Source organism: Cupressus sempervirens, chromosome 4, assembly GCF_028749045.1.
Source record: "Cupressus sempervirens isolate cs-2001-9-10 chromosome 4, ASM2874904v1, whole genome shotgun sequence".
Lineage (NCBI taxonomy): Eukaryota > Viridiplantae > Streptophyta > Pinopsida > Cupressales > Cupressaceae > Cupressus > Cupressus sempervirens.
The window spans coordinates 445,743,552-445,767,876 of NC_143121.1; positions in this window are offsets into that span (position 1 = coordinate 445,743,552).

Below are 24,325 nucleotides of genomic sequence, written 5' to 3' on the forward strand. Positions count from 1 at the left end.
ATTGATTTTGGGGCATCAAGAAGAATGATTCTACACTATCTAGTAGAATAATTTTGAAAATTTTGTATATATCTTATACAAAATAGTGTAACTTCACAATCATGTATATTTAGATGCCAAATTTTGTGTATAAAAGTTATAAAAATGTAACATGTTCATATTCAAACACAAAATTTTCTATAGAAAAGTTGTAAAAATGTAACATGTGCATATTTAGATGCCAAATTTTGTATAGAAAAGTTGTAAAAATATAACATGTGCATATAAAGATGCCAAATTTTGTATAGAAATTATGTCAATTGTATATGATCTTATTTCCATTTTAACAAATGTTTATATAAGTATTTGGGTTTAATATGTAGTTATGGCACTACATTTTTATGGGGTATGTAGTTTTGTCATTAGTGTTCACTTTTTTTAAATCATTATATGGTCTACAATTATTTTGAAAGTCTATTTGGAATATTCCAAAATTAAGATATGTTATTGTAGGTTTTCTTAACATGGTCTTGTACCATATTAAAAAAAATTGATTCCCCTCATGAGCTCTATGTTATGACCCTTAGAAGATGGTAGGTGAAATGTGCTTAGTGCACCTTGAGGACACTTTGGTGCATGGTGGTCACAAATGTTCTATAGACTCTATGGTCAAAACAAGGGTGTCACTAGGGTTCAGCCACCAATCCAAAGCTAGTAGAATCGATGAATCGATGCCACAATGAATGGTTGGAAAGATATGCACTATTGTACAATTCACTAAGGAACACTACAAGTTTTAGCATCAAGCATGAATGATGTGCCAAATCAAATCCATTTTGAATATCCTATAATTGAGATAGGTTATTATAGAGTTTGACAATACAATCCTACACCATCTAACAATTTTTCAATACCCCTCATCAACTCTTAGTTATGACCCTTAGAAGATGGTAGTTAAAATGTACTTAGTGTACCTTAGGGACACTTCAATGCATGGTGATTGTGAATTTTCCAAAGACTCTATGATTGAAACAAGGGTTTCACTAGGGTTCACCCCAATTTAAAGATAACAAAATAGTCAAATTGATGTCACAGTAAATGGTTGGAAAGATATGTACTATTGTACCAATTCACTATGGAACACTACAAGTTTTTTCATCAAACAAGAATGTTGTGCCAAATCAAATCCATTTGGAATCTCCTAGAAATGAGATAGGTTGCTATAGGGTTCAATGACATGGTCTTGTAGCATCTTATAGTTTTTCAATACCCCTCACAAGCTCTGATTTATTACCCTTACAAGATGATAATTGATATGTGCTTAGTGTACCTTGGGGACACTTTGGTACATGGTGGTCATGAATGTTCTAGAGACTCTTTAGTCAAAACTGTAGAACTCTGGGATATCGTCGTAGGCTCTCTTTTCAACTTCCTCAGGAATGTCTTCGATTTTGACAAGGTCGCGGTGGATGTTCGAAAAAGCGTGACCGTTCTCATTGGTGCCCCCAGTTGTGGGTATGCCAAAGCCAAGACCTGACTTCATTTCCCAATTATGTGCTTCGATGGGACATTGCATGCCCCTTTCTTCTGGTAGAACAAGAATTTTAGTGTGCAAATAACATTAACAAATAAAGTAAACATTCACAAACCAAAAAACTAAATTCACATATATGCTTAGACAAAGAAAGAAAACAAGAAGTGCAAACCTCACAAGAGAAAACACTCCATGCTTTCTTGATTCTGTAGATGTGTCCTTTTGCTGTGGATGTATTCTCAAGATGCTCAAAAGCTGCTTCAATGGAGATGGGTAATGGCAAATTGGTAGCTTTGTGAGCTCTCAATTTGGCATTATAAGGGTATGGGCATGGCTTTTGGCTCTCAAAAGGGCATGGTAATTTTAGCTCAAAGATTGTTGATGAAATGGCTTGGGATGGGATTCAATTTATAGGCTAAGGGGTAGAGGGATGGAGGGCTTAGATGCAAGGATGGATGAAGGCTTAAGGAGGGCTAGGATGCACTCAAAGGAGAGCACATGGATTGTGCTTGTTTAGCACCAATGGGAAGGTGACACTTGTCACATGGAGGATGAGTGTGAGAGGGTAGGGTAAAGGGTTGGTTAAAGGCATGATGAGTGGGGTTGAGTATGTAAGAGGGATGTAAGAGGAATGAGTGTGGAAGAGGGAAGAGTGTGGAAGATGGGTGTAAGAGTCATGAGTGGGCTTGTAAGAGTCGTTTATGTTTTGTAAGAGCACTCATGACTTATTGGTTGGGTTTTTTGAGGGGAGACTTTGGTTTGGATTAGGAAAGTCTTAAACTTGTTTAAGGAATGTGACAACATTAGGGGGTGGATTAGGCTTGGGTTTAGGATTAGATTAGGGATGTTAGAGATGTGCAAGTGGATGGCATTAATGAGGGTGGGTGAGTTAGTGGCTAAGCTTGGTTAGTATGGGTGGATGGGGTGGATTAGGCTAAATGGAGGATTAGAGATAGGTTAGGGGTTTTTGAATTTGAGGATTTCATTTATCAAATAGATTTATTTAATAAATGGGGATTTTTGGAATTAGATAGGAGAAAAGGATTTAATTGATAAATAATAGATTATTTGATTTATCAATTAGGACTATAGATGATTAATTAAATTAATCAACTAGGGATGGCAAAGGATTAATTAAATAATAATTTAATTAATGATGCCTTTAGAGATGGCTAAATTAGATTACCAAAGTAGTGTAATCAAATTTAGGTGTTTACAAAAACAAGGGTATCACTAGAATTCACCATCCCATCTAGAGCTAACAGAATAGTAAAATTGATACCACAATGAATGGTTTAAAAGATATGCATTATTGTACCAATTTATTTAGAAATACTACAAGTTTTGGCATCAAGCGAGAATGATGTGAAAAATCAAATCCATTCAATATATCATAGAACTAAGATAGGTTACTATAGGTTTCAACAGCACAATCCTATACCATCTGACAGTTTATCAATACCCCTCATGAGCTTTGAGTTATGACCCTTAGAAGATGGTAGTTGAAATTTTCTTAGCACAACTTGGGACACTTTAGTGCATGGTGATCATGAATGTTCTAGAAAATTTTTTATTGAAATAAGGATTTCACTAGGGTTCACCTACTCATCTAGAGCTAGGAGAATAGTTGAATCTATGCCATGATGAATGGTTGGAAATATATGCAATATTGCACCAATTCATTGAGTAATACTACAAGTTTTGGCATAAAGTGAGAATATTGAGCCAAATTAAATCCATTTGGAATCTCCCAAAAATGAGATAGATTACCACGGGGTTTGAAAACATGGTCCTATACCATCTAAGAGTTTGTCAATAATCCTCATGAGCTCTAAGTTATGACCCTTACAAGATGGCAACTGAAATGTGCTTAATGTACCTTGGGAACACTTTGGTGCATGGTGATCATGAATATTCTAGAGACTTTGTGGTCATAAAAAGGGTGTCACTAGGGTTCACCCACCTATCTAAAGCTAATGGACTAGTCAAATTGATGCCACCGTGAACTATTGGAAAGATATGCATTATTGCACCAATTCACTGAGGAACACTACAAGTTTTGGAATCAAGCAAGAATCGTGTGCCAAATCAAATCCATTTGGAATCTCCCAAAAATGAGATGTTTTATTGTAGGGTTCAATAACATGATCTTGTATGATCTCACAATTTGTCAATACCCGTCATGAGATATAAGTTATGACCCTTAGAATATGGTAACTAAAACATGCTTAGTGCACCTTGGGAACACTTTGATGCATGGTAGTCACAAATTTTCTAAAGACTTCATATTTGAAATAAGGGTTTCACTAGGATTCACCTGCCCATTCTGAGCTAATGGAATACTTGAATCAATACCATGATGAATAGTTGGAAAGATATGCACTATTGCACCAATTCACTAAGGAACACTACAAGTTTTAGCATCAATAAGAATTTTGTGCCATATCAAATCCATTTAGAATCTCCAAAAATTGAGATAGATTACTATAGGGCTCAAAAATATGGTCCTATAGCACCTAACAGTTTGTTAATACCTTGAATGAGATTTGATATATGTTTGCCCAAAGATCATTGTCCATTGTTGCTTAGTGACCCTTAGGGATACTTTTATGCAATGTTCTTAGTGTAAGGGACTCTGTGTCCAAAACAAGGTTGGAACTAGTGTTTACCAACCAACTAGAGTTAGTGGAGAAGACAAATTGATTCTAGGATGAATGGTTTGAAAGAAATACAACCTAGCTCATTTGAATTGAGTAACACTGTAACTTTTGGAATTAGGCAGGAATGGGAAGCCAAATCCAAACAAAGAAAGATCTCATAAAATTTAGATAGATTATGTTAAGCCTCGAAAACACAATTTTGAAGCACTTGACTATTCATTGATACCTTGCACGAGCTTTGATATGTTCGCTCAAAGATCATTTTCCAATATTACTTAGTGACCCTTAGTAAATAGTGCCCAACTAAGTCATATCACATTCTTGTCATTGTATACATAGACTGATGCTACCACCACATTCAATTGTGCAATTTTACCCTAGGCATGGTAACTCTTTACCTTTAGCTACCCCTAGAATGCTCACTTACCCTACTGTTAATGTCCCTTATGTTCTTTAAAAGGTAAAAAAATGTCAAACTTTAACATACTGTTTCTTGCAAATTAGAGAACCTTTATAGGATTTTTTTGAGCCTATTGGGTTGTGTTAGGGCCCGCTACAATATTCTAACTCAATTTTTAAAGACTAGTTATCATTTTTACAAGAAAATGACTTTTTCATTGATGCAAAACTTGTCAGGTATACTTAGTAAATAGTGTTCAAATAATTCATTTCATGTTATTCTAATTAGGGGCATCAATTGGCACTTCCACCATGTCCAATTAGGAAGGTCTACCCTAGGAATGGTACATATTTGTCTCTGGCCATGCCTTAACCATCTCTAATGTTCATTTAGTCTTTGATTTTGATTTATGTCATCAAGATCAATTGTAAGACTAAATCCATTTGGTATATCCTAACATTGGTTCATCAATTCAATATTGTCAAGCTCATTTGTGATAGTAAAACCTTCACACATATCAAGGTCTATATCTTCAACAACCAAATTTATAACCATATGTCTTTAACACTAAGCATAATAATAAATAATCTTGAAATCAATGAAAAGGGTAAAACTCTTGCAACATTTTGTCTTTGGTTTTGATTTGTGTCATCAAAAGATCAGTTGTAAGACTAAATCCATATGGTATATCCTAATATTAGTTCATCAATTCAACATTATCAACCTCATTTGTGATAGTAAATCATTTTGACATATCAAGGTCTATGACTTCAAAAAAAAGTTACAACCATATCTCTTCAATACTGAGCATAACAATGTATAACTATCAAATCAATGAAAAAGGAAAAACTCTCACAATATTTTATCTTTGATTTTGATTTATGTCATCAAGATCAATTGTACAACTAAATCCATCTAGTATATCCTAACATTATTTTATCAATTCAACATTATCAAGCTCATCTAGTTTACTTTTTAAATTTTCCTTCTTTGTTATGTATCTAAACATTTAGTGTATATTATTACTAAAAACATATTGCAAATATGACTAAAAATGATACATGACATCCATAAACTTGACCACTTCTCTTATTATGCTAACTCATATGAAAACACATATTTTTCATATTTTCATAATGAATAAATAAGATCAAATATCAAGTTTCATGTCCAATCAAATATGATCAAATATTGAGAGTACATGTAAAAATATAGCATATATGCCAAATCAAAACTAGAGTTAAAAAATGTTGCATCATCTATATGAAAGTTGATATGTACACTACATTTTGGAAGTTTATTAGCAAAGTGAGATACTTGGAGGGGGGTGAATCAAGATCACTAAAACTTTTATCCTGTAAATTAGATAACAAATTAATTATATTCCCCACTAATCCATCTCATATCTAGATCATGAACCATATAATCTTAAACTTGAAATGTTAAAATATATCTAACTATGTATTACATCCCTAAGAATAAATCTAAACACATAACACAAAATATTTGGTTACCCATAAACCCTCCAAGGTGAAGGTAAAACTGGGGTGGGGATGACACCCATGAATATTGTAACGCCCCGCCAAGGGATCCAAAATAATTAACCTAAAGTTTTACTAAGTTTGCTAAACAATTTTTTTTTTAATTTTGCTTATTAAAAATTAAGACTGGTTTAAATAATTTTATTTTCAAATTGTAAAATCATATTTTATTTAAATTTTACATATATATATATATATATATATATATTTTACACAATATTAGCCAGATAGGAAAATTACATTTAACCATTCAGATTTCCAATTTTAAAATTTTCTTTTAATACCCCAAAAACCCTTCCCATTTTAAATAATAAATTCTTTACTCTACGAAACAAGGATCTTGATTTCTTCTCTAATCTTCACGCATACAGACGGGGTTGACATACATTTAATGATTACAATATTGAAATGTTCAAGTATCTACCACAGAGAAATTCAAATTCACAATCCACAGGCACAAAGAAGACAGGAAAGGTAAATTGCATAATTAATCAGTGATCAAAAACACAAGACCCTGCCTAAGATTCATGCTAATACACAATCCCCGAAAACTATGAGAGAATTCGCTCCTCTTCAAGAACCTTTCTCTAAAAAAATTTCCTAGAATTCTCCTTTTGAAATTCGCTTCCAAAATTTGTCTCCAAAATTTTTGTTCCAAAATTCACGGTTCTTCAAAAATGAACCCCAAAGTTGTGATAAGGAGCTTTCTCCTCAAATCAAGGCACTAATTGTGCGTTCACCTGAGAGGACTCCTTGCTCACAAGTCTCAAACTCAAAATTAACTTTTTATTAATCTTTGTTTTATCTTTTCATGCACATTAACTAGATTATTAAATAACTTTATTTAATTTTCTACTTGACTTCTATTTTTAATTAATTTATTACTTTTAATCCCATGTGCACTTTATGAAATTAAAATAACATTATTATTTTCACTTATTTTATCTTTTTAATTAATTTCTTTTATTTTCAACTCATGCTCACATCATGCGATCTAGAATATTTTAATAGTTTAATATCTTTTTACTTTTAATTTATTTCAGAAACTTAATTGATAAAATATTTAATTAACTTAAATAACAATAATATTTAGCATTTATTTAAAAATGAACTCTAAATATATTATTATTAAATTAAATATTTATTATCACGTTCTAAATTTATCCTTAAACTTTTATCTCCAAATTTAATTCTTTTATTTAATTAATTTCTTAATTAATTAAATATTTAAAATATCATATTAATTTTCCATTAAATTAAATCATTAATTTAACCTTTTAATTAGACTTAATTAATAGAAAATACACCAAGGACTCATAAACAATGTACAAAAACCCATCATAGCAAAACACATACTAAATCAAACAAAGGGTTATAATCATGAATTGACGTCATCTGACGCATTCGGAGGGTACTTGACTTAGATACTTGTCCTAATTTTCAATTAGGACAAATAGCTTAGAGGGTTGGGATTTGAATTTAAGAATTTATCTCCCCTCTCTTACCATTGATATAATGCGATTGGGTATGCTCATCCTGGAAATTTAGAGAAGTTGATACCCGGTACCTACAACCTACATAAAATCTACGCATGTACAGACACAATATTCTAAGCTAAATAAGCAATGGCAGAAAGTGGTGCATCATGTAGATCCTGACTAGTAGGTGACTACCACTCCCTTCCTTAACCACATCAGAAACATCATACATAAAGAAAAAAAACACACACACCATACAGATGTAGTATGGGGTAAGTATCCATAAGAAAACACATGTGATAAAAAATAATCTAACTAATCATCATCGATAACTAAAAACACTGAATAATCATCATACATACATGAAATATAGAGTACCAAGTAATCTCACTATATAATAAACTAAATGTAAAACAATATTTGATAATCTTAAAACAATACTACTAATCATCAAACATAAAACTGGCCTAAAAGAGTTTGGCAATGATAGCAAAAATGTAACTTAGGGGCAGGCACTACATCTACCCCCCTAGACTTAGGCTTACTCCTAGAAGTTTACAAGAAAAATAAAGCTAAGGACTCACTGTGCGGGTACCATTGGACCCTTTCCCTTTGTAGGAGGATATGACTCCACTGAATACACTCTCTGGGCTCTACCCATGTCACCAACTATAGGCTCTGAAGCTGTGGGTCTCTAGCCTGAGAACTGTGTTTTCCCTTGAGGACAATGAGATGACTTGTGTCCGCATTGTCCACATGAGAAACATTCTCCATTGAAGCTCCTCTAAACTATAGGTGCACTAGACTACTGGAAGCTACCCCCACTAGGATAAGATTAAACACTCTAAGATGGTCGATCATACTGGGTGTGCTTGTTGTGCTGAGTGTTGTGATAGTTCCTAGTATTTGAACCACCGCCACCACTCTATGGTGGAGGGTAAGTTCCTCCCTATCATTGATTACCCCCAGAAGGAGGTTTCCTATTGCCACCTACTCCCTGACCACCTTTTGACCCTAATGCTGAAGGTGCTCCTACAAAACCCCCATGTCCTAGGTTTACACTCTGCTCTACAAGGACAGCTCGATGTATTGCATCCTTGAGGGTTTTAGGTTCAAACACCTTAACACCCCCAATTAAACGATTGTTCAAACCTTTGATGAAATGTTGTGCCAATTGTGTTGGGTTGTCACTGAATCCTGAAAAGGGCATGAGCTCAAAGAACTTGCGCTCATACTCTATAACAGTTATAGTGTACTGTCTTAGGTTATGGAACTCATCTGCTCTATGCTACTTCCATTCCTCTAGTAGGAATCGCTCGCAGAAGCTCTCTAAGAATAACTCCCATGTGACATTGTTCATGGTTAATCCCAACTTCTTATCCTTGATTGTCCACCAAGTGGCCCCAAAGAACTTCAGGTTGGTGATAGCAAACCTCACTTTGACATTACTGTCAAAGTCTTGCATAGCAAAAATCCTATCAAGGGCAATAAGCCATTGCTCAGCTACATATCTAGAACCCTACCCGTTAAAGGGCTTGACCTTGGACCTCTAAAGGTCCTTCATCTGTGAAGATACAATGGATCTATGTTGATCCCTCGGAGGGCTCCTAGACCTAGGTCTATGCTCATGTCCTACCCGATGTGCTCTATCCTGATCATGAACAGGAGGTAGGCGATCAATGATGGTTTGCATCATTTTCCTTAGACCAACCTCTCCGAGTCAACATGTTCCTCTCTATGGTTCTCTTCCTAATGCTCACTCACATGCTCTTCCCTATTCTCTTCCTAATTAAGGTCTTCATGGACAGACTCATGGACACTGATAGCTCTACCTCGTCCATGGCCCCTACCACGACCTCTAATGGAAGACCTCGTCCCGGATACCATCAAACAACAAGATACAGGATGCTATAATAACCATAAAACATACTACTGAGAAGCATACATAAAAGACACATGTTTTGCAAATAGAATAGTTTCAATTTTTAGTTTGCCTATAATTTTGGTTTAAGTATAATTTCAATTTTGAAGTCTAAGTGTTGAAGTATGAAAAATATGCAACTAACAGTTTAAGTTATGTTTCAGTTCAACTACTTAACACTAGTGGCGTTCCAATATGCCCAGAGCTCCCAATGTAGAAACTCGGGCTCTAATACCAGATGTAATGCCTTGCCAAGGGATCCAAAAGAATTAACCTAAAGTTTTACTAAGTTTGCTAAACATTTTTTTTTTAAAAAAAATTTCTTATTAAAAAGTAAGACTAGTTTAAATAATTTTATTTATGGTTCATAAACAATTTTATTTTCAAATTGTAAAATCATATTCCAAGGGATCCAAAAGAATTAACCTAAATTTTTACTAAGTTTGCTAAACATTTTTTTTTTTTTTTTCTTATTAAAAAGTAAGACTGGTTTAAATAATTTAATTTATGGTTCATAAACAATTTTATTTTCAAATTGTAAAATCATATTTTATTTAAATTTTACATATATATATATATATATATATATAATATTTACAATATTAGCCAGTTAGGAAAATTACATTTAACCATTCAAATTTCCAATTTTAAAATTTTCTTTTAATACTCCAAAAACCCTTCCCGTTTTAAATAATAAATTCTTTACTCTACAAAACAAAGATCTTGATTTCTTCTCTAGTCTTCACACATACAGACGGGGTTGACATACATTTAATGATTACAATATTGAAATGTTCAAGTATCCACCATAGAGAAATTCAAATTCACAATCCATAGGCATGAAGAAGACAGGAAAGGTAAATTGCATAATTAATCAGTGATCAAAAACACAAGACCCTACCTGAGCCTGAAGCTAATACACAATCCCCAAAAACTATGAGAGAATTCACTCCTCTTCAAGAACCTTTCTCTATAAAAAAATCCTAGAGTTCTCCTTCTGAAATTTGCTTCCAAATTTTGTCTCCAAAATTTTTGTTCCAAAATTCACAGTTCTTCAAAAATGAACCCCAAAGTTGTGATAAGGAGTTTTGAGGGGCACTAATTGTGCGTTCACCTAAGAGGACTCCTTGCTCACAAGTCTCAAACTCAAAATTAACTTTTTATTAATCTTTGCTTTATCTTTTCATGCACATTAACCAGATTACTAAATAACTTTATTTAATTTTCCACTTGACTTCTATTTTTAATTAATTTATTACTTTTAATCCCATGTGCACTTTATGAAATTAAAATAACATTATTATTTTCACTTATTTTATCTTTTTAATTAATTTCTTTTATTTTCAACTCATATCTGATCCAAAAATAATATCCAATTAACTAAAAAGAGGACTATAATTTACATTGATTGTTGAATTGTTGATTTCTTCATCTCGTTCTTCTTCCAAACTAAGTGAGTGGGGCTCTCAGAAAAGTGGATAGGTAGAGAATCCACTAGTAGTGGTAGTGGGGTCTATTGTGGGGGAGGAGGACTTATAGAAGGAAAGACCCATGTAATAGATTAATAAAATAAATGCACAATCAGATATAATTAAGACATACTAAAAAATATAAGAGGAATGGAATAAAGAACAAATGCATACCAAAGTTGAAGTTGGGACTCATGTGCTAGTAGAAAGTACATACACTAATGAAGCTATTGTGATGTTTAATTGTATGGTAAAATACAATATTTTTATATCGTTGAACAAAATGGTAAAACATAATTAATCACTTGAGAAAACAATAATAGTGGAAATCCATACTTCCTTCCTCTATTGTATTTGACCTCCTCTTTGATGAGAAAGACTCCTAACAAAAGAAAGTAGAAAATATTCCACAAGAACTAGAAAAGGGGTTTGTGATATGTAAAATAAAATTAACACAAGTTAATAAAGAAAACAAGTGCTGACAATTAGTCGAAAACTACAAATGTGTGTAATCATATTCAAATGCATATGTTTAAAGTATGTATATAGAACTAGTGCATACCATTGATGGTGGTCCTATAGCATTAGGAGAAATTATTGATGATGATGCATCTATGACCATTTCCTGTGTGTAAAGTTATAACATGTGACATCCAGTCAAAAAGGAACCCAATTTCTAATGCCTTTAAAATAACAAAAATGTGACTAAAATAAATTATGAGAATGTTACCTCTTCCCTCTCCTAAACACCAATGACATATGGTGCCATCAATTTTGTGAAACCCATTTGTTTCTACATGCATTTACAATAAACAAGTTAGGTGAATTCATCAATATAGACTAGAGATTTCATTGTCTTAAACATATTCTATTTTAGCAAATATAGTAGAATTGAACTTATTTACCTTTTTTGTTTAAGTGTCCTCAATTATTTATTCCTCTTTCCCAATGACCTTGGGGTAGGTGGGGTATCCTAACAAAAGAATAAGTAACATAAGAGAAATAAATATGATACTGCAAAATTATGTAAGCCAAAGTCAATGGTTGAAAGTGTCACATCATCAATTTGATATTCCTAACTCATAGCCAATTCAATTATATATTTATTTAGAATTAATATTTTCAAACCAACAAGTATTATTCTATTTTGATAAATATTTTTTGGTTCACCTTAGGTGTTTGAGTTGTTTGTGTATGTCTACTTTAATGAACATTGCAGGTGTGCTCTCATCACCCAATGCACCCTACAACATGCATAAATTAAAACATGTCAAATATCCCAATGTACGATATATATTCTTCTTTATATATAAATCTATTTAATTTTATCAATTTTAGGTGAAATTAATTAATAAAATGTCAAAACACAAATAAACAAACCTCCATCGTCCCTCTGGAAAACACCATTTTCATTAGATCATCAATAAAGGCCATGTCCTTAATAGTAGATGAATGGAACCTTCTCCTATAATGTATACATGAATAAGATGTTGATTCATCCCCATTCACATTAGTATCTAGCCCATCACCCAAACATGGCAACTAATGCACATACAATGAATGGGCTTGGGGCTGAGTCAAATAGAATATTTAATGATGGAATAGGTGATGTTAGCTAGGATGACTCTAGTGGAGTATCTGATGATGATGGAGTTGATGTACCCCCTCCTACATGTTCAATGATGACATTAGTCAATGATGTAGCTACATCAAGATTCTATAAGTCCATAAAATATTTCATGACTATGGAGAGGACAACATGAATCAAAGATTTTTTTTACTAGATGCTTCATTTTCTCTAGTTGGGTGACTCTGTCGACCCTGGGTGTACCCTGTGCATATCCCCTTCCTCTACTGTGAAAATGGTAGAAGTTAAATTAATTCAACTTCTTGCTGAGGGTAAACTCACAATATAATTTTCTTAAAACATATAAGGAAACCTCATTATTATTATAGGGTGGTTGTTCAAATACCATATAACACCTATCTCAAAAAAATTATTTGATCCCCTTTTTAGCACACCAATGAATAGGAAATTGAAGGGTGGTTTTATCTAGGCTAAGGCTAGTATCAAGTTTGGCCAGAATAACACATATATCACCCTTTTATGTTTTTACCTTTCACCTAATTATAGGATATCCTATTAGCATAATATGCATGACATCTATCATTCCATGAACCCATTTGGTCGCCTCATTGGCACTAGTGGTCATTTTTTATAATGTGTCAGCTAGGGTGGAGTGTTGGCCAAGATTAGAAGACCTCAACCTACCAACTAAATTAGTTATTCATGTACTATATTGTGTGAGATGTTTTTTATTAAGGAAAATAGGCTTTAAAAGGGCCCTAAAAGCCCAAACATAGAAAAGAAAGACAACAATTTAAATGAAAAAGGCCACCAAGAGCCTGAAAGTAAAACAACAACTCCCTAAAACATAAAGCAAGAAAAAGCCAGGGAAGAGTGCCAAAAACTAGGATAGGCCACTAAAGGCTAGGGCAGATCAACCAATGTCTCTAAGAATCTCCACGACATTGATCTTGAGCTCAGACAGCTTGCTCGTCTCCTCCTTCATTTCCATAGTGTCCTGCTCAGGGGCAATAGTGTCTTTCTTTTTGGTGCTGGCCCTGGTTCTTTTTTGAACACCTTCCTCCAGGGGCTTGTCTTTTTGATTTATACCTTGTTCCTTCTCCTTGCCACTATGATCCTTGCCATGGTGGATGAGCCTCTTTATGTTATCATGATCCTTGAGGATGTTGAGGTTTTTCTCAGATATGCCTTGCAAGGTTTTCACCATATCCAGGGAGGCAGTGTTGAGAGCCTCCAACTTCTTCTCCATGTTGAGTTCATCCTTGTTAACCCTATTCCTAAGGCTATAGGTCTCCCTTTCCAACTCACTGAGTCTATGTTTAAGATTGAGGATCTCATGGTAGAGCCATTTAGTTGTCCTACAGCTGTCCACAACGTTGTTCTTAGCATTATTCAGCACATCCATCTACGGGTTGTCCCTAGCAATGTCATTGAGGATGATAAACGAAGGGTCTATAAGTTCTTCTATCTGGATCCTACACTCCTCATTCTCATGGACATGGGTAAAAATAATCTCTCTCTTGATCCCCAAATTGGTAGTGATGTGGTTGAAATTTCTCCAAACCACCTTCTTGTCCTTGCCAGTGATGGAGCACCTATAGGTGGAAGTGCCCACATCATCATAACCCTGGTCAGGTTCCAAGTCAAGCTACTACTTGGGCTTGTGCATCGAGTTCTCCTCCATCATTGCACTTCCCTATCCCTGCTTCTCCTTATTGACTTCCTCCTTCTTCCTCTTATTCTTGGCTATCTCCATGGCTTCCTTGTCTCTATTGGAAGGCACTTTGATAATAATCTTCTGCTTGCTCTTCCTACCATCTTTTCATTTTTTAGCCTTGGTTGTCTCCTTGCCATTAGCATTGTCACCCCCAATCTCCATGCCATTGTCCTGTTCATTATACCCTTTGTCTAAAGAGGTATCTCTCCCAGTCTCAGGGGGAGTGGCAACCTCCTTGCTGAAATAGGGAGACTTGTCCATACTATGCTGAGGGGATTCAGGATCATCTGAATCTATCTACAACTCCACCTCCTCATCAAAGGGGAAGTAAATTTCATTAGTATCACCTGAATCCCTTTTAACCCTTTTTCCCTCTTTCTTTTCCTTAATTTGCTTGCTTATTGTTTTAGACTTGAAATATTCATATAACAGTAAGAGCAGACCTTCATGGAAAGCAAGGTTCCTTGTTTGCTTATCTTGAAATTCATGGATATTATCATTCATTAACAAATAGAGGTAAAAAGGAATGGAAATTTTAACCCCATACCTAAAGTGGTTTAACAGCATGAAGTGGTACATGCAGATGCTATCAAACCTAGTGTCCAGAGTTATGTATTTGATAATAGCTCTCAGCACGAACCTCAAAATGGGCTTGATAGACCTTGGGAGATAGTAGGTTCCCCTTTTCACCAGCTTTTTCTTCTCCTCCAAGTTTTTCGTGAACTCCGTCACCACTTGCCCTGAGATTTTGTGATCTCTATAAAAAACTTTCCCAGTAATGGGGATTTCAGTTACATGAGAAATAATTTCCTCGATGATAGTGAAATCCACCCCATCAATCTCCAAGTTGCCCTCATTCTAGTGTTTCACCATAGCTTTGGTGACCAAAGGTTTCTAGCCATGGAGATGCTCAATGCAATTGGTAATCTCCTATTTCTTTAGGATCTCCTAGACTTTAGTTCTTCTCTTCCATTTCAAGGTGTCATCCTCTGGCTCATGTCTATGTCATTCGCCCACCATGACTCTCTTCTTGCCTATACCTTTGAGAGCTGAAACTTACAAAATTTTCCCAACTATAAACACCTCTATTTTTTCATATTTCTAGCACTTTCCTTGTCATAATGGATGCTTGGCTTATGGTGAAAGATTTTGATGACATAGGGAGTACCCATGAGATTGTACTTTTGCTTCATAGATCTGCGCCTTCCCTAAAAGAAAATTATTACCCTTTTAAGAACACACATGTGTGTACTAAAATCAGCCTACAGGAAACTAATATTCATTATTATCATTAATAACACCCAATCTGCCTAGGATTTGATCCATATCGATGGTTTCATTAATTGTTGAGAGAATGTCACTTTTATTCGTCCATCTAGCCACCTCACCATTTTTTATCCCCCAATTCAACAGCCTATCTGCCACCTTGTTGGCTTCACAAAATTTGTGTTCCATGTGAATTTTATCGAAGGTTTGAAGGTCTTTGATGCTCTCCCTGATAATATTCACCATAGTCTAGGTTGGTTTAATTTTCCCCTTAAGGAAGTCGATAATGTTTTTGGAGTCTCCCTCTAACTAGAGACATTTCTCTCCCACATCTTTGGCCAACTTGATAATTTGGTAAGTAGCCAGGGCCTCAGCAAAGTGATTGGTTTGTTGCTCAATGGGAGTAGTGAAAGTTGCAATGCCTTTGCCATGTTCATTCCTCATAATTCCACCCACTCCAGCCCTACTTAGGTTGCCTTTAGCAGCCCCATCAAAGTTGGCCTTGAGCCAGCCAGTAGGAGGGAGAGACTAGCAACAATTCTCTTTGTTATTCTTGATCTTGAGAGGGGGAGGGGAGGGGCCCTTAGCAATGGTATGGTTTTCCATAAGGGCATGGAAGAATCTATGGAAAACAACCAACTCATTCGCCTCTTTGTCCCTAAAGATGTGGTTGTTCCTCTCCTTCCACACCCCCCAACATAGATAGGGAAGAGCCTAAATCCATAAAGAATTAGGGTGGTTTCCCTCCAAACCAAACTGCCATTGAACAAAGAGCTCTAGGGTGTTTAAGGGAAAGCACTAGGAAACTTTGAAAAAAGATAGGAAGTGGGACCAGACTGCAATAGTGAAGGGGCAATGTAAAAATAGATGATCCACACTCTCATAATGCCTTTTGCAAAGGATGCATCTATTGGGTAACATGTTGCCACGTTTGGTGAGATTGTCAACCGTGAGAATGCAATTTTGAAAGAGAGTCCAGAAAAATAAGTTAATCTTCAAAGTAAGGCCATGAAGCTAGGCTTTTTCCCACTTCGAGGCCTAGACCTGGGGAAGGAGAGATGCATGACTAGAGGCAACCATGTAGAGACCATTAGCAGTGTCCCCCAATATAATAGCATCCTTATTATTGGATAAAGGGATGAGTTGCAGCTGATCCATAAGTGATCCTAGGTCCTTAGAGACCTTAGTGAGGTCTATCCAACTATCATTGATTATGTAGTCCCTAACCTAGTTTCCAAATCTCTCGATGCAAGCATTAGCTCAGGGATTGAAGGTCTCACTCTCCCTGAGTGGGCATGGGCTAAGCCAATCATCCCTCCAAAAATTGATATTGGCACCATTTCCCACTGACCATTTGGCTTTGCCAAAGGCTAGGACCTTGGATTGCAAGAGCCCATTCCAAATGAAAGAGCCACTGGGATGAACCTCTTTATTGATGAACTAAAGAAGATTGAGGTTGTTAGCATACTTTGAAGTCAAAATATCTCTCCACTCTCCAATATTATTAAATATTCTCCAAATCTATTTAGCTTGGAGGGCAGAGTTGAACTACTTTAGCTTTCTAATGCCCAACCCTCCATGATTTTTGGGCTTACATATGGAGTCCTAGGCCACCAGGGGGTACTTTTTGCTATCATCAGGCCCAGACCACATAAAGTTCCTTTGGATGCTTTCCAGATGGGTTGCCACCTTGGAGGGGATGGTAAACAAGCTAAGGGGATAAGTAGGAAGGTTTTGAAGGGTAGACTTGATCAAAACAACCTTGCCCACATGAGTCAAAGTGAACATATTATGTGAGATGTTTAACAAAATCTTCTTGACTAGAATTTACATGATCTAATGGGATTAGTGGAGGCTCTCCAGATGGTGGTGGTTGTTGAGGGGTAGCCATTTGAGTGTTTTATGTGTTTGAGGCTACCCCTTGAGGGTTTTGTAGTTTATTTTGAGGTGTTTGTTCATGGTTAATATTTGAATCTATAGCAAGAGGTGACCTTTGGTTTCATTTGTGTTTACTAGGTCTAGATGTATATGATTATCAAATAATTATAAAAATGTAAATCAATACAAAAAACCTAAAAAAATACAACATATAATACAAAAAATAAAAATAAAACATAACTAACCATTTTGTGGAGACGTCATCGAAGATTATCAACAAATAAGACAAGTCAGAGGTTGAGGGAGCCAAACACAATTATGTTTGTGCTTATTTTTTCTCTTTTACCTTTTGTATCCATTATTTTGGGCATGAAAATGGCCCAACCTGTGGGCAACTTAAATTTTATTTTTACCAGTAAAAGTCCAATCACATTTTTAGTAAGTAAAAAAGTGAGCAAGTTGTATCTATTTTACTTTTTTTAAATATTATTTTCTTGGCTCAATAAAGAACCAAGCCTCATTTTGAATTGTATGGAAAGTACAAGTAATGTAATCACATTATGTGTACTTTTGACTTTTTTCCATGGTGTCCACTTTTTTGTACACCATCTTCGTGCACCCACCCACTTATGATCAATCTATAAATTTTAATCAACTAAAATTGATTCATATAAGATGATCAAATATAAATAGGTCAACCTTATTTTTCTACAATCTCCAAGTAATGATAAAACCTATCCTCAACACAATACTCTTCCCTTTTTCCACAACATCGCACCTCACAAAAATCCATGCTACAAAGAGTCATGCAACATACTCATTACCACCCTAGATATATCTGGCTCTTTGGGAAACACCATTTTCCATACCAAGAGAACATCATGAAAATTAAAAATTGGAGGTCCAATTGCCTCTTCCCCTTTTTTTTCAAATGGGGTCAAAAGACAACACTTAAATGTACACTCTAGTTTAAAGGCCAACTGAAAAATAAGAGTGAATTGTTTAGGGGAGACTTGATCAAAGCTCTCTAGTCCCTTGGCTAAGCCTTAAATGGCTCATATGGGAAGAAGAATTAAAAGGTGAACATCAATAATATTGGTCATTTATTGTTGCATATATAGAACATTTCCCTTATAAAATAGCTATGTAGTGTGAGGGATCTATGCTACAACTTGCTACAACCTTGTCATCTTCCTGAACCATGATGGGAAAATAATTTTCTACAGATGTTTATCAGTGTGAGTCAACTTTAGATTCTAAGAAACCTTATAAGGAATGCTTATAAACTATATATCAAGATAATTGTGATGGATATTTCTATAGAAAAGGAGACCACCACTTAAGAAAATATTCCAATAGTTCTTCACAATCACTAAGAGAAGTTACTTTTTTGTCAAACTATTTTAAACAAATTTCTAATGGAAAACCATTGAAGGAAAAATAATTAGATTATATATTTTGGAGATCATAGATATTTCTAAACAATCTAAGTTGCATAATAAACCCAAATTAGTACACAAGAAAGAGTGAAATAGGCCATAGAATCAACTATTGCTCAAAGTTGTGAAATTCATGAATGGGCACTTTCTTTAACCATTTTTGAGTCCTTGTATTTGACAAGATTGAGTGTAAAACAAGTAGCATAAATAGTGGTGAGGAAGATGTTGCTTAATTTTTAGTGGAGAATATAGAATGCAATACATGAGAGTCATTTTTAACATTTCCATTTTTCCTTATATAACTCTTATAACTCTGCTTCAAGGCATGGAGTCCAAATGTCTTGTGAACTTTCCACATCATAATCTTTAACAAAGTCATGTTTTGTAGTTCACGTACCAGGAGTCTAAGGAAATGAAAAAAACTAGATATTCCAAGTGTTGCTCCCCATAAATCAATCCCACCTCCAAGAATGCTATCTACTCTTGATTTCTATTATTAAACCACAAAAAGTTGTGTACTATCATGATTTTCAACATGTAAAAAATGAATATATTATAGATTACAATTTAGAAAAATAAAACATTATATTTTGGAAAAAAAATGGTATTATATTATAATAGTAATTTTTTGTTAGGTGTATACAAAATATAATATTATTATTCACTCCAATACCATTATTAATGTTGGCTTTCTAGATATTTTATTTTTGTATTAACATACTGTAATCATCCAGATTACATCATAAGGTCTATTAAACATTGAGCACCATAAAAATATTTTCAAAATATGTTAAACAAACGGTGTATGCATACAGTCTAAACAAATACCTAAAAAGAAACTAGTTATTTACAACACATAGTACTTGTTAACTGTTTACAACAACAACTTTCATAACTGAGATTTAAAATAGTTAATACAAAAAAGACTATATAACCAGCTTGGTCTGTCTTCCCAACATCAAAAAATAACCCATATAGGGCTAACCCCTCTGTCCATCTACAACATGATCATGAGGAACATAATTTCTAGACTTTACTCTATCTCCAATACTAAGATCTTTAATAAACTAGTTAAGATTGTCCATTTCCCTCTATTTGAGCATATCCTTGTGGATGTCAAAATATTAACATGACACAATATCATATTTGTGGACCAGGATCTATCCCTTCCGCATCAACATCATAAATTTGTCCCTGGAAATTTCCAAAGTAGTAGAAACCTGTGACATAATTTGAAAATGTATGAGTTTACATCAAAACTTGGTAAGTTGTCTCCTTCTCTTCTAAAATATCTCTTCATTTCTCTCCTTCCAAAGAAACCAAATAATTTCACAAGTAAAGACAGACCAAAAATTATTCATTTTTAGATCACAACTATCAACAAAACTAGCAAGTATTTCACTCCAAGAGTAACTTGGCCTACTATTCCAAACTATGACTAACCCAAGAAAAATAGAACAAACACCTCGAGAAAAGATACACTCAAAAATAAGATGCTCAAAGGACTCATGGACAGAATAGACACCACACATAATAGGACTACCATGACCATTAGGAAATGTATTACTCACAATAAGTTTTTTTCAAAAGTAAAAACCATCTAAAACAAGATTTCTTAGGCTCACAACAAGAATTCCAAAAAAAGAAAAGATAAAATGCCATCTATCAACCGAGACCCCTAGCCCCCAGCCCCCAACCATGGTTAACCCTACCAAAACTAGAACAATCATCTTAAAGAATTTTATAAATATGTTTAGAAGAAACACTATTGAAGTGATTGTCATTTTTCCATGTGATCTTCTACACAAACTGACTATAATTCATAATATATCTAGGGAAGACATTTCCTATAGCTTTAACAATGATGGAGTAAATCTTCTTTTAAGAATTAGGAAAGTTAAACTTTCCACCAATCTCATTTCATAACCCTAACCTATTGTCAACCAATATATCACCAATAGTAGAAATGCCATATCTATTCCAATTTTTTGCAAAACAACTTTGGGTTAATGCAAGAGGTTTGCCATTAGATTCAATTCCCCACCAAATAGATCTATCTATAATAGAATATTTATGGGGGGCACCAACTGCATCCCTAAATGAAATAAGTTTACTAACCTAAGACAAGGCCTTCCAAAGAGAACTAAAAACTTTGGATCTAAACACTGATAACTCAAAGCTCCTAAAATCCTTGTCACATAGTTGAACATTAGTCCAATTTTTCCCCTTTTTAATACTAGATCTAGAGATGTTATTTCTAACTAAAACCTTCCATGGTTCATCCCCACTTAGAGCTTGAATGATCCATTTAGAAGCCAGTGCCATACCTTGATCTTTTAAATCCATAATCCCCAACCCTCCCTTTTCTTTGGGTAAACAACAACACTCCCACTTTACACAGTACCTTTTTTATTTCCTAAACCATCAAACCACAAAAAATCCCTCATAATCCTTTCTAAACTACTGCTCTAGTATTTGAAAAATATTCAAGCTGAAGAGAAATATATGTGATGGGCAAATAGCACTTGCTAACCACTTGAACTCTACCTACCAGAGATAAGAGATGAGTTTTCTATTTCAAGTATTTCTTCTCCACTTTCGAAAAGAGCCACATCCATAGATCCTTAGAAGATGGCTCAATAAAGAATGAGACTCCAAGATACCTAACAATCTCATTAGGTCCCAACCATTTCCAACCCTTACTTACCACCCAATCTAGAGGAGACAAGGACCACCCAATAGGAGCCACTTTGGCCCTAGATATCAAACAAAAAATTGCAACCTGTGATACATATTATCAAAATTCTCTTCATCCAAACCTATGAATAGGGTAGTATCATCTACAAATCGAGCATTAAGCAATATCTCTTGGTTGGGCAGAGTAATACCCCTGATAGTAGGTCCTAATTAAGAAGCTCTGAGAATATAAAATAATGCATCGCCAACAATTACAAGCAAAGAGGGGGAAATTGGACATCCCTTCCTTATATATGTTTGGAGAACTATCCTTTCAGTCAACTCCCCATTAACATTTATAACTATAGAAGAATATTTAAGTAATATGTTAATCCATTTACAAAAACTAGAAGGGAAACCAAAAACGTTCAACATACCCATCACAAAAGGCCACTCTATTTTGTCATAAGGTTTTTCAAAGTCTAGTAGAACCATTGCTTCCCAATTAGGAATGGGTTTTCCAAAATAAACCTTCCTTTCTTGAAACTAGATTGGGTAGGAGAGATAAACTCATTAAGAAGTCCTCTATCTGCCTAGCCAAGATCATAGTAATAGTTTTGTATGACAAATTTAATAATGTTATAGGTCTCCAATTCCTAGCTTCTGACTTATCCCCTCCATTTGACATAACTTTAATAACCCCTTTATTGATGTCATTTTGGAGTGAACCAAGATGGTAAGCATTCTCATATAACTCCATTAATTCAGGACCAATACATCCAAAATTGTGTTTGTAAAACTCTATTGGGATGTCATCAAGCCTAGGAGCCTTGTCATTAGTTAGAGAAATAATAGCCTCCTTAATCTCCTCCAAAGTGATGAATCTATACAATGTCTTAAGATCTTCATTACTAATCTTTTTGGGAATAAGCTTCAGACATTTATCTAACTCCTACTTTTTTTCATCAATGAATTCTGAGGTACAATGACCTTTATAGAAGCTATAAAAAGATTCCTTAATGCAGCTAGGATTGTTATTAAGATTTCTATTTACATGGACATGCTCAATTAATTTTTTCTTATGTTTAGCTCTAACAATATTAAAGAAATATTTAGAACATTTATCTCCTTCCTTCATCTAGTTCATCCTAGGTTTGATTTGTTGTCCTCTTATCCTAACTATTGGATCTTTCTAAGTTGAGATTTAATCCATATAAGTATTTCCTCTAAGTTAGGATCACAACCCATACTTTGAAGATCTCTTTTAATGGAGTTCAAGGAGATTTGCAAGTCCTATTCCTCCTCATCCCTATCCCTAGCTCTTTTCTTACCAATAATTTGATAGACTTTTTTCCACGAATCCACCAAAAGGCTCCATCTATCCCTAGTATTCAACTCTGAGTTACATAACTAACATAAATTGGTCACTATATGAATGACACCATCATCATACTCATTATTCAATAAAGATGTGTTGAGTTTAAAACCATTTTTAGCTTTCCTTTTATTACCAAGATCATTGTCCATAAGAATATTTGCATAAATGGGATGATGATTAGAAAGAGATGTAGGAGTAACACTTCTAGGAGCATGGACATCCTTATTAACAACACTAAACATTGATTCTTCCATATAAATCCTATCCAACCAAAAATGGACTCTTTGGCTCCTAGATTTATTGTTACACCAAGTGAACCAAATATCAGAAAATATTTTCTTTTGAAGAGCTAAAGGATCAACAACTCTATATTTCCTCTTAAAACAAGACCAAAGTAAAATTCATTAGCTTTACAAAAATGTGTGGAGCCTCCACTTTTGTCTTCCTTATTCTATATCATATTGAAATCTCCAACAAAAATATAGTAAGCTTTAGGTAGATTACAAGTTAACCATTCCCATAAAGTAGCACTTTCTCTATAATCATTAGGGGCATAAATGTTATAGACCTTGGTTAGTATTTTACCATGTTTAAAAAAAATGCACATAGCTCTATGACATGGGGAGAAGCCATTAGAAGTAATCTTGTCAGCCAAAAGTCGGCCAACCATGATAGCCAACCCACCTTTGCCTCTGAGATGGTTAGAATAAAATCTTATAGATTGATCCCAAATAAATTTCAAGATGGTATAAGCTCGAAAACCGATAGTATTAATTTCTTGTAAATAGATAATATCCTTTAATTTAAGATTGTTACACCATTTGCTAACCAAACACTTTCTGTGAAACATCTCTAGACCTCACACATTACAACTATGTAAATACATCGTTTATGTCGAAGATATTTAGGGTTATTGTACAATCTGATAAAACAATTTGACATCTCATTACCACTCTTATTCTCATTAGAGATAGACTTCCTTTCCATCATTTTCCTCTTTTTTTTTTCATTTTTATTATTGACTTCTATAAATGGTTCCTCCTCCATAATATCATCTAAGTTACCATTGACTTTTCTAACCAACACTAATTTTAGGGCTCTAGTTAGGCTCTTATCTCCATTCAGGGATCCATTAGTGATCCTCCTAACATTCTTAGCTCTTGTATTAGTGGTATTAAGAGCTAATTTTTGAGAATTAAGCTTAAAGGGAATAGCATTAACCTTTGTATTACCACTATTCTTAACCGAAAGAGATACAAGTTGACTAGAAGTTAGGGCTTGGAGGTATACGGACTTAGGGCTGGCACAACCTCAAAGTCAATTTCAAAAAAAAGATATCCAAACTAAAGAACTTACCTGCATCCTTTGTCTTAGTTACTACCTCATTAACTAGCACATCCT